Source organism: Orycteropus afer, unplaced genomic scaffold (genome assembly GCF_000298275.1).
Source record: "Orycteropus afer afer isolate SDZICR_OR568_19922 unplaced genomic scaffold, OryAfe1.0 scaffold00061, whole genome shotgun sequence".
Taxonomy (NCBI): Eukaryota; Metazoa; Chordata; class Mammalia; order Tubulidentata; family Orycteropodidae; genus Orycteropus; species Orycteropus afer.
The window spans coordinates 9,054,612-9,067,068 of NW_006921648.1; positions in this window are offsets into that span (position 1 = coordinate 9,054,612).

Sequence of the window (12,457 nt, forward strand, 5' to 3'; positions counted from 1 at the left end):
GTATATTTTGACTGCAATGAAAATATTTTAAAAGATGAGGATAGATACTGGAAACAAAGTTATAGGCGCTCAGAAAAGGGGTTCACTCATACTGTGTGGGGTACTGAAGAGAGCTTAGGGAGGTGAAGTGTGAGCCAGGCCTTAAAAGATAATTAGGTGTTTGGCACATGGTTAGATAATATTCACGAAGAGGAAACAGTAGTTTTTAAAATAATTTATTTTCATTGTTGCCGGTGACAATACACACATTAGAACATACACCAATCCAACAGTTTCTCCATGTAAATTCAGTGACATTGATTCCATTATTCCAGCTGTGCAACTGTTTTCACCCTCCTTTTCTGAGTTGTACCTCCCCCATTAACATCAACTTACTGCCCCCCGAGGTTACCATCTCAGTCTTTGAGTTGCTGTTGTCAGTTTGATCCCATATAGATAGGTCTTAAAGAGCCCAGTGCTCAAGGCAGACTTTCTTCACTAGGGAAGCTAGACTATTGTTTGGTTTAAAGGAGACTTCAGGGATATTTTCAAAGTTCAAAGGAGATTATGTCAGGGCAGTAGTTTCAGAGGTTCACCCAGCCTCAATGGCTCCAGAAAGTCTGGGTTCCCTGGGAATTTGAAATTCTGAGTAAACAGTACTTTTAAAGACCCAAGTGTTTGAAATAAGGAGAGGCATTTGGGAAATGGCAATAGGGTTGTTATGGCCGAGTTAGCGCCTGTGTGTGAGGAAGTAGTGGACAAGGTTAGAAAACCAGCTGTTGCCAACATCAAACATCAAAGTCCTTATCAGAACATGCCAAGGATTTTGATCTTGGCCCTATAGGCAATGGGGAGCTATAAACAGGTGGAGGTGACCTGGATAGAATTTTCTTTTAGAACAATCACTCTGGCAAACATATGGAGAAAGAGTTAACACCGGAGGTAGGAGGCCTGTTATCAGGCTGTCCATGTGCCAATGTTCACTCCAGCACAAGAGAAGATATTATAGGGGCTACAGGCCAAGAAATTAACCAACATTGTAGGAAGGAAGAAGAGGAAAGAGTGAAAATGTCTGTGATGGTTTAGATGATCGGGAGCTGATATCTTCTGCTCTGAGACAGGAAACTAGTTCTAGAGCTCAGTTCAAAATGTGTTGTTAGTGAAGAAGACTGAATACACAACAGATGGCCAAGAGAACAAGCAGGTAAGTCTTAGAAGAAATACAACCAGAAGCTTCCTTAGAAGCCAAGATGGTGAGATTTCAGCTCACTTGCTTTGAACATGTTATCAGGAAAGATCAGTCACTAGAAAAGGACATCATGGTTGGTAGGGGGTCAATGACAATGAGAGAAACCCCCCATGAGATGGACCAACACCATGGCCACAACAATGGGCTCAAACATGGCAATGATCATGAAGGTGGCGCAGGGCCAGGCAACGTTTTGTTGCATTCTGCATAAGGTCACTGTGAGTGGACGCCAACTCAATGGCAGCCAGCAATAGTTCTAGATCCAAAACCCAAGTGCTGGGGGCAGAGGATGCACAGGGATTGAACAGGTGGGCTTGGAATGCCTTCATCCAGGAGGCAGCTGAAAACACGTATCTGAGTCTCCTTTTTGTTTGCCTTGTCTTTAATGAGCATGTGTGGGCTTTCTAACCCTGATCTTCATTCCTCATGGGCAAACATCAAAGACATCCAAAGCCAGGTAAGTGCTTTCTAGTGCTGGAGGAAGTACCCACACTTGCACGTCTCTCTCTCAATAACTCTCCCCTGAAGGTTAGAGATTATGGCGTGTGATTTGTTAAGGTGATGAGAAGGGACTGGGAAAGACATAGCATTTTGGTTTGCTGTGTAACCTTTATTAATGAACTTGGGATACCTTGAAGGAGCTCTGGTAGTGCAATGGTTAAGGTGTGTGGCTGCTAACTGAAAGGCTGGTGGTTCAAACTCACCCAGCTGCACTATGAGAAAAAGACCTGGTGATCAGCTCCCATAAAGATTTACAGCCAAGAAAACCCTTTGGGGCAGTTCTACTCTGCCACACGGGGTCTCTATGAGTAGTAATTGACTCGATAGCACCAGTGATGACAGCAGTGGGACACCTTGGATTACAGAGCCTCCTGTGAATGTCGATTGCACTAGAATATATTTGTGACACTCCATTACCTATTCTGGTGATGGTTGTAGCTCTTGAAGTCAGTGATGTCTGCTCTGGTTCTGACTTCTCCATATTTCTTTGAGGACTCCAGGGAGGCCCAACATTTGAAGTCCATGTGTTTGTCCTTCATAGTCCTGGTGACAGAAGAGACTGGGATGTGGCGACTATTCAATGTAGAGAGGGCCTTCTCTTTGTTCCAACTCTTGCTGCGTGTGTGTGTGTCTGCATCAGAGGCCTCAAGCAGCAAAGTAACAAGAGCAGAAGGCACATCGGATGCCGTCAACGACTACCTCCAGCCTCTGAAACGCTGACTGGGACTTCTGGTCTACTTAAGAAGAAATGGAGGAGGCGGAGGCTGCCCTTTGGAATGCAGGCCTGCCTGCAGTACTGCTGAGTTCAGAAGAGCAAGGCTGTTATTTCTCCTCCCAGCAGGAACAGAGGCAGACTGAGAGGAAGGAGGAGCAAGAGAGACTTCTGAGACTCCCTGGCATGTCAGCGGGGGGTGGGCCATGGGGAGAGCACTTCATCAAGGGGAAAGAAAGACTTTCAAATGAAAAGTCACAGCACCTTTTCCTCCAGGATCTGCCAGTATTCATGCTGCAGGAAAACTTGTGCTACACCAGCGTGTGGAAGGCTTTGCAGGAAACACCCCCAAACTTTCAGCACCTTGGAGAGTCAAGCAGAGGTGCTGGTCACTTTTCTCAGGAGAAAGGTCTGATCTACAAATCTCTAATTTGTGATCATTTTCACCTCTAGGGAAAGACACTGTCCCCAACAAACCTGGGCTTCCAGCCACTGTATAAGGAGCTGTTTTCTCTTTACTATGCTGAGCACGACTGCTAAGTTTTGGAACCAAGTAGTACAAAAAGAACTACCCTTTCGTACTGCTCAGTTGGAGCATCTAGATGGTGCCAGTGTTAACACACTCAACTGCTAACCCAAAGGCACCCAGAGGTGCCTCAGAAGACAGGCCTGGCAACCTGCTTCTGAGAAATCAGTGACTGCAAACCCCGTGGGGCACAGCTCTACTCTGACACACGTGGGCTCGGCAAGAATGCAAATCAGCCTGATGGCAGCCGGTAACTGGTGCTGTCTGGTTACCCATGCTTCTGCACAACTGTGGGAAGCGGAGTTCACAACCCTTAATTCACAGATCCGCATGAGAAGCCTGCCCACTACAGGAGTCGGAGCAGGGGAGTGACTTACAAAGGTGATCGGGTTAGTTTCCTGTGGCTGTTATTATAAATTACTACAAACTGTGTGGCTTAGAAGGAGACTTGGTGGTGCAGTGGTTAAGGGCTCAGCTGCTTACCAAAGGTCAGCTGTTGGAACTCACCAGCTACCTCCATAAAGAGTAGGCCTTGGAAACCCCCTAAGGTAGTTCTACTGTCCTGTAGGGTCTCTATGAGTTGTAATGGACTCCACAATGGGTGTTGTTGTGGACCTGACTCATAGCAAGCCCTTCTTGGGTTTCCGAGGCAATATCTCTACGTAAGTAGATTGCCCAACCTTCCTTCCGAGGAGTGGCTGGTGGGTTTGAACCGCCAGCCTTCTGGTTAGCAGTCAAGTGCCTTAGGCACTAAGCTACCAGAGCTCCTCCACAATGGGAATGTGGCTCAAAATAACAAGAGTTTATTGTCTCACAGTTCTGGAGGCTTGAAGTCTGGACTCGGGGTGTCAGCAGGGCCATGCTCTCTCCAAAAGGGAGCGAAGCTCCCTCCTTGCTTCTTCCAGCTCCTGGTGGGCCAGGTCTGTCTTAGCTCTTGGCCGGGCAATATTAATTTCTCTTCCATCTTCACTCAGCCTTCCACCCTCTGTGTCTTCCCACTACTTCTCAGAACACCAGGCACACGGGATTAGGGCCTACTCAAATAACCTCAGCTTAACTAGTTTCATCTGCAGTGACCCTATTTCCAAATAAGGCTACATTCCCAGGTATGGGGTTAAGACATCAACATCTCTTTTTTTTGGGGACACAGTCCAACCCATAATAATCACACAATTAGGAAGTGGAAAAGAACCCAGACTTCCTGACTTTTCTTTCTGCTACTTGTTTATTTAGAAATAAACTTTGTACCAAGCATGATGTCCCTCTCCAAGGACTGGTTCCTCCTGATAACATGTCCAAAGTATGTGAGACGAAGTTTCTGCATCCTTCCTTACATGTGCAAGGCATTATAGATACAGACATAGTACCTGTGGGTGCTTTATAGGAACCTGGGTAATAGAGAGGCTGGCACTAGAGATAAGGCTTATAGGTGTGGACTCAGAGGACATGTGCCCCCCTCCCTAACTCCACCAAAACCACCTGGTCTATCGTCTTATTTATGGAAGTCATTTCAACTCTCTGACCCTTGGATCCATCATATGTAAAATGGGGGACTATAATCCCTGCTATAAAGGAGAGCTTTAAAGATTCCAAAAGGACTCTTTGTAAATGTGATAACTGAACTTTGACAAATTTGGTCAAAACTCCTGGAAAAGAAGGTAAATAATCCTGTTGTTGTTAGGTGCCATCGAGTGGATTCTGAGTCATAGCAACTGTGATAGTTATGGTTGTGTGTCGACTTGGCTGGGCCGCAATTCTAAGTGGTTTAGCCCCTGTGATGTAGTTATCTCCCGTGATGAGATCTGATAGAACATAACCACACCTTCGTGATGCGATCTGCTATGAACAGTCAATTAGTTGAAAGGGAGTTCCCCTCAGGCTGTGGTCTGCTTCCAGTATATATGGAAAAGCTCTGGCAAAGCTCTCTGGCTTTATGCGCAAGATCCTACATCTGACTCATCATTGTCTGGGTTTGAACCAGTGGCCTACTGCCCTTGGGATTGTTGCCTTCACAGCCTGTGAACCAATACTTGGCCACTTTGCCTGCTGGTCTAGGATTTGCCAACCTCCAAAGCCAACAGCCTGCTGTTTTGCCTGCCTATCTTGGGTTTGTCAGCCCCTGGACCAACGTGAATCAGAAGAAGCTGTCACCTTGATATCTGACCCACAGAGGTGGGACATGCTAGCCTCTAGAACTATGTGAGCCATTTCCGTGACATAAAATTCTGTCTCTGGCTCCTGTCTTTGGTCATGTTGTCAGAAGGGGCCATTCTCTGGAGAAGGATGTCATGCTAAACCACTTTACTTGGTAAAGTGGAGGGTCAACAAAGAAGGGGAAGGCCCTTAACAAGATGGATTGACATAGAGGCTACAGCAATGGGCTCAGACATAGTAGGGATTGTGAGTCTGGCACAGGACTGGGCGGTGTTTTGTTCTGTTGTACGTAGGGTTACTATGAGTTGGAGACAATTCAACAGGACATAACAGCAACTCTGTTTCTCTCTCTACACACACACACACACACAAGCTTCACTGGTTCTGCTTCTCTAGGGAACCCAGCCTAAAACAGTGACCTTATGTACAACAGAAGGAAACACTGCCTGGGCCTGTGGCATCCTCACAAATGTTGCTATATTTGAGTCTATTATTGCCACCACTGTGTCAGTCTACCTCATTGAGAGTCTGCCTCTTTTTCAATGACCCTTTACTTTACCAAGCATGATGTCCTTCTCCAAGGGCTGCTCTCTCCTGATGACATGTCCAAAGCCCAAGAGATGAAGTCTCACCATTGTTGCTTCTAGGGAGGACTCTAGCTGTGCTTCTTGCAAAACAGACTTATTCATTCTTCATGGAATATTCAATATTCTTTGCCAACTCCACAATTCAAACGCACCTATGCTTCTTTATTCCTTATTCAGTTTTCACGTGCATATGAAGCAACTGAAAATTCCATGCCTTGGGTCAGACGCACTTTAGTCTTCAAAGTGACATCTTGCTTTTTAACACTTTAAAGAGATCTTCTGCAGCAGATGTGCCCAATGCATCATTTGATTTCTTGGCTGTTACTTCTGCTAACATTGATGGTGGCTCCCAGTAAAATGAAACCCTTGACGACTTCAGTATTTTTTCTGTTTATCATAATGTTGCATATTGGTCCAGTTGTGAGGATTTTTGTTTTCTTTACATTGAAATGTAATCCATACTGAAGGCTGTAGTCTTTGATTTTCATTAGTAAGTGCCTCAAGTCCTCTTTGCTTTCAGCACGTAAAGTTGTCTTATCTGTATATCACAGGTCATTAATGAGTCTTCCTTTAATCCTGATGCCATGTTCTTCTTCATATAGTCCAGCATATAGACTGAGTAAGTACACAACCCTGAGGGACACCTTTCCTGATTTTAAACCATGCAGTATCGCCTTGTTATGTTCAAATGACTTCTTCTTCTTCAGTGTTCTAGAATTCCTATTCTCAATGTCATCCATGATTTCTTTTATCCATGATTTTTATGAGCCACACAAATGCTTTTGCATAGTCAGTAAAACACAGGTAAATTATCTTTCTGGTATTCTCTGCTTTCATTCAAGGTCTATCCGACATCAGCAATGATATCCTCATTTCTTACCCTCCTCTGAATCTCGCTTGAATTTCTGGCAGTTCCCTGTCTAGGTACTGCTGCAACCATTGTTGACATGTCTTCAACAAAATTTTACTTGCACATGGTATTAATGATATTGTTTGATAACTTCACATTCTGTTGGACCACCTTTCTTTGGAATGGGACAAATATGGGTCTCTTCCAGTCGGTTGGCCAGCTAGCTGTCTTCCAAATTTCTTGGCATACATGAGTGCGTGCTTCCAGCATTGCATCCATTTGTTGAGACATCTCAATTGGTATTCCATCAATTCCTGAAGCCTTGTTTTTCATTAATGCCTTTAGTGCAGCTTAGACACCTTACTTCAATACCATTGACTCTTGATCATATGCCACCTTCTGAAATGGTTGAACACTGACCAATTCTTTTTGGTCAATTTTTTTTTTAATAGTGACTCTGTGTATTCCTGCCATCTATTTTGATGCTTCCTGCATTGTTTAATATTTTGTCCCTGGAATCCTTCAATATTGGAACTGGAGGCTTGAATTTTTCTTCAGTTCTTTTAGCTTGAGAAATGCTGAGCATATTCTTCCTTTTTCATTTTCTAACTCCAGATCCTGGCACATTTCATTACAACATCATTATAATAGTTTGCTTTGTCTTCTCAAGCAGCCCTTTGAAATCTTCTGTTTGGCTTTTTTACTTTACCACTTCCTCCATTCACTTTAACTATTCTCTGTTCAAAGAACAAGTTGCAAAGTTTCTTCTGATATCCATTTTGGTGTTATTTCCTGTCTTTTTAATGACCTTTTGCTTTCTTCACATATGATGTTCTTGATGTCATCCCACAACTCATCTGTTCTTTGGTCATTAGTGTTTAGTACATCAAATCTATTCTTGAGATTGTCTCTATAATCAGGTGGGATAGAGTTAAGGTCATATTTTGGCTCTGATATTAACTATGTGATCTGGTATTAGCTGAAAGTTAGTATATGTTACTAGCAGAAGGTGCCCTGGTGGTGTGCCAATAAAGCTCTCAAATGTAAATCAAAAGGTTGATGGTTCAAACTCACCTAGCAGCTCTGCAGGAGAAAAGATTGGTGATCTGCTTTCCTAAAGATGAAGCCACAGAAGCCATTTGGGGCAGTTCTACTCTGTCACATGGGATCCAACTGGACCATAGCAAACAACCACTACCGCCACCAGCAGAAGACTACAGGGTCTTCCAAGAGAAAAGATTCTTGGCCTTATCTTGGAATCATCATCAATTTGACTGGAAAGGGAGAGATTCAAGAGTCCCCTCCCCCAGGACCAGAACTGGGAATGAAGCTTGCTCAGTTGTCTGGTCATCTGGCTCCAGCCAGTAGAATCTTGGAGGACAAAAGGAACTGAGCTATTCTGGACAGCCACATCACTGGCAGAAGCAAATGCCCCAAATCACAACCATAACTCGTCTCATTAGGAAATCATTATGTCTCCAAATGGGGCCACATGAATGTAGAGGCATGTCACAAAATGCTGATTAGTTTTATAGCAATGATGGTATTTAGTGCCACTTCAGTTCATGGAAAATGTGTTAGAAATGGCCCATCTTCAGCTGCTCCAACACAAGGAAAGGCTGGGGGTGTGGGAAGGCTCAGAAGACAGGGAAGGAGGCCAGACAGAAGGGAAACTCTTGTCCCGTGGCATGTTTAGTGGAGAGACTGGGACACGAAGGCCACTTTCCTCCACTCTGTATCATTCAGTGATCTGAGGTAAGTCACTTCCCTCTCCTGGTCTCAGTTTCCTCATTTGTAAAATGGGGGTAAGTAAAAGTCGCACTGTGACTTGTATCAGGGGGGCACTTCAGTGGTCAAATTCTCGCCTCCCATGTGGGGGACCTGCATTCAATTTCCAGCCAGTGTCCCTCGTGTGCAGCCACCACCTGTCTGTCAGTGGATGTTTACGTGTTGCCATAGTGCTAAACAGGTTTCCACGGAGCTTCCAGACTACGATGACTAGGGAGAAAGGCCTGGCAATCTACTTCTGAAAATCAGCCAGTGCAAACCCTATGGATCCCAACAGGCGGATCCGCACCTGGTGTGGATGGCGCAGGGCTGAGCAGCATCTCGCCCCATGGGGCCATCTCAATGACAGCTGCCACCACCACCTGTCTCACAGGGGGTTTTCCAAGGACAGTGGAACGACAAGCTTGAGGAGTCGCCATTGTGTTCTGCTAATGCCAACAATCCGTCACATCTTAGAGTCATTATTTTGCCATCTTGTTCATGATGACATTTGTTTCATGGCACAAACAATACAGTATGGTTTCCCTTTCTATCTACCCAGGTTGTCACATCTGCAGAAGGGCACTTAGACCTGAGATTGCATGTCATTAGAGAGATTTAATAATATGACGCTTGGGAAAGTAGTTCAGCCTGACACATTGTAAGCACTCAAGGAATGTTAATTTCAGTAGGAAGACCTACATGCGGAACACTTACCCCAGGGTGATGCACCCACCTACTCTAGGGTGATGCACCCCTTATATCAGTCAGCCATGAGACATCAGAGGGGCAGCATTCACATAGAGGGAAAGCTGGGCACACAGGATGCATAGATCAGAAGGGCACAGGAAGGGGGTAGTCCCAAGGAGGAGAGGGGAGGAGAATTTCTCATGGTTGGGGATGGTCATTGGGGCCGTGAAATCAAAAGTGCATGAACTGTTGAATGTAAAACAAATCTGCTTTGTAAATTTGCACCCCGAGCACAACACTAATACTAATAGTAATACTAATACTAATAAAAGGTTGATTTCCTTTACTCTTTCTCAACACCCACAATGGATTTAGTTATGATAATGGATTTTAGCCACGACCACAGCGGCAGTGCTGCACTGGAAACCCCCTCCTCACAGGCATTGCCTCTCCATCTTAGATCAAACCAAGAGAACGGTCTGCTGGAGGGACTCAGCACTCCGTCTGCCTCAGGGGAAGCCCACAGACCCCAATCATCTCTTCAGATTAGAGCAGTCACCATCTCTTCCCAGCAGGCCATGGGGCGTGACAGCCATGTTGGAGCACCTGGTGGGAGTATTCCGTACTTACTCAGTTGTGCGACGGCTGCATTCTACAGCAGGCCCCACCTGGCACAGAGTGTATCCAGAGTTGCCATGATTTTGAAGATCTGCAGTGACCATTGTCTCGTAATCTCCCAGAAAGCAAGGGCTTACACAGAGCATGTACGTGACGCATATGTGGATTTTGAGGGAATGAGTGACTTGGTTGCTCTCCAAGTCCTGCTGCAGCCCAAGAGCTTGGAGAGCTGTGGCTGCCAGAGTGTGGCACTGTGCTCAGGTGTGTGATTTCTGAACTCTGTTTCTACTTCAGTGTGGCCCCGTGAACCCTTGTGTAGATCACAATGAAAACCGAAGAGCTTAGAGGAATGTGGAAGAGATTAAAGAGAGAAGAAGAATATTTTTAACTCCTCAATGAGAATACACCCTCATTCACTACTACATGGACCACATTTCTGAGGCGAAAGGTCCCCATTGCTGCATAAGGTGCATTCCAGGATCCAGATGGATGAGAATGGAGTTCAGGAGCTACTTATTCTGATCAATGTCATCCTTCCATTCACCACCCTTTATGCATGCATCATACTTTCATCTATCTAGCCACACAGCCATCTATAACTGCATTTACCACTTCCTTCTAGCTATCCATTCATCCATCCTTCCATTTCACCATCCCATCATTTTTTTTTTCATTCATGAACTACTATCTTTTCATCCACTGATCCATCAATCCATTGATACCTATATCTATCCATCGATAAATCCATGCATTGATTCATCCATCCATCCATACATCCACCCAATTATGCATCCATTCAAACAACATTTACTAAATGCCTACTATGTACTAGGCACTGCGTTATATGCTGGGATTTGAGCAGTAAATGGGACCAGTAAAGTCCCAATTAGTGAGGAAGACACACAATGAACAAATATACAAATACCTGATAAAATTTCAGTTAGTGATTAGTGCTATGAGGATAAAACTGAGTAAAGAAATAGAGAAATAGAGAGTGATGGAGAAGGTCAGAGAGCACTGCTTTGAGCTGACATTTAAAAAGAGCCCTCATAAGAGGAGGGAGGAAGTCATGAAAAGACCTATGGGAAGTTTCCGTGCAGAGGCAATAGATAACATATGCAAAGGTCCTGAGTTGCCTTTGAAGGAGGGTAAAAAGATCAGCATGGCTGGATCCAAGTAAGCATGGCCCTGAGGTGGGAGATGAGGAAGGAAAAGGGGCTCTGAAGGTCATGGTAAAGAATCTGGATTTTATTCTGATCGGAATGGAAAGGCATTGAAGACTTATGAGCAGGCAAGTTACATGATCTACTTCATGGTTCTCAAAGGTTACCCTGGCTTAAGTCTGGAGAAGGGGTAGGCATGTAGGCAAGGGTAGAAGCAGGTGGTGGACCAGTCAGACAGTGACTTCAATACAAATGGGAGGTGATGGACTGTGGTGACAGTGGTAGAAGTGATGGGAGGCGGATGGGTCCTCGATGTATTTTGAAGGTCATGCAAACAGGCTGGCTGATGGATTAGAAGTGAGGGCAAAAGAGCCAGGAAGAAGGGTAGGAATTTGGCCTGAGCAATCCAGACAATGGCATTACTATTTCCTAGGTGGGAAACACTAGGAGGAGGAACAGATTTTGGCTAGGGTGGTAGACAGCCAAAATACTTTTCAAGATACTTGAGTTTTGAATGTCTTTAAGATCTTTAGGTAGAAATGAACAGAAAAAATATTGAAGTTGTCAAGTATTTCATTTCACTTAGATCCACAATCAGTGCCCATGGAAGCAATAGTCATGAAATCAAATGATATACTGAATAGTGAAAACCTGCTATAAAAATCCTCTTTAAATAGTTAAAAAGCAAAGATGTCACGTTGAGCACAAGATGCCACCTTGAGCACAAGGTACACTTGACCCAAACCATGATATTTTCAGTCCCCTCATATGCATGCAAAAGCTGGACAATAAACAAGGAAGGCTGAAAAAGAATCAACACCTTTGAATAATGGTGTTGTTGAAGAATATTGAATATACCACAGACCGCCAGGAGAACAAACAAGTCTGTCTTGGAAGAAGTACAGCCAGAATGCTCCTTGGAAGCAAAAATGGCAAGACTTTGTCTCACATACTTTGGACATGTTATCAGGAGGGACCAGTCCCAGAGAAGGGACTGTCCATCACGCTTGGTAAAGGAGGAGATCAGCAAAAAAGAGGAAGATCCTTAAAGAGATAGATAAAGTGGCTGCAGCAATAAGCTCAGACAGAGCAGGAATTGAGAGGATGGTGTAGGACCAGGAAGTGTTTCATTCTGTTGCACACAGGGTCACTGTGAGTCAGAACTGACTCAGCAGCACCTAACACCACCAAGTGGAAACATACACTGTGATGTATATGTGAGTCTAGAGCTCATGGGGAGGTGGGACTTGAACATAAAACCTCAGGGTAATCAATGCAGCAGATGACATTCAAAGTCACAGGACAGGATGATGCATAGATATAAGAGCAAACCATGAGCTGATCCTGTCTGCCCATCTGTCTACCCACCACCCACTAGCCATCCACTCTCTTCTATCTAGCTACCCTTCCACCCATCCAAAGATGTTGAGTAAGTGCCCCCTTTGTGTCAAATGCTGGGCTGGGTGCAAGGCCGCAGAGGTGACATATTGTATGGCTCCTGCTCTGGAAAAGCCCACACTCTAAAGAGAGAGAAAACAAACAAAAAATTTGCTACTGAGTCGATTCCAACTCATGGTGACTCTTTGTGCATCAGAGTAGAACAGTGCTCCCTAGATTTTTCAATGGCTGATTTTTCAGCAATAGATCACCAGGCCTTTCTT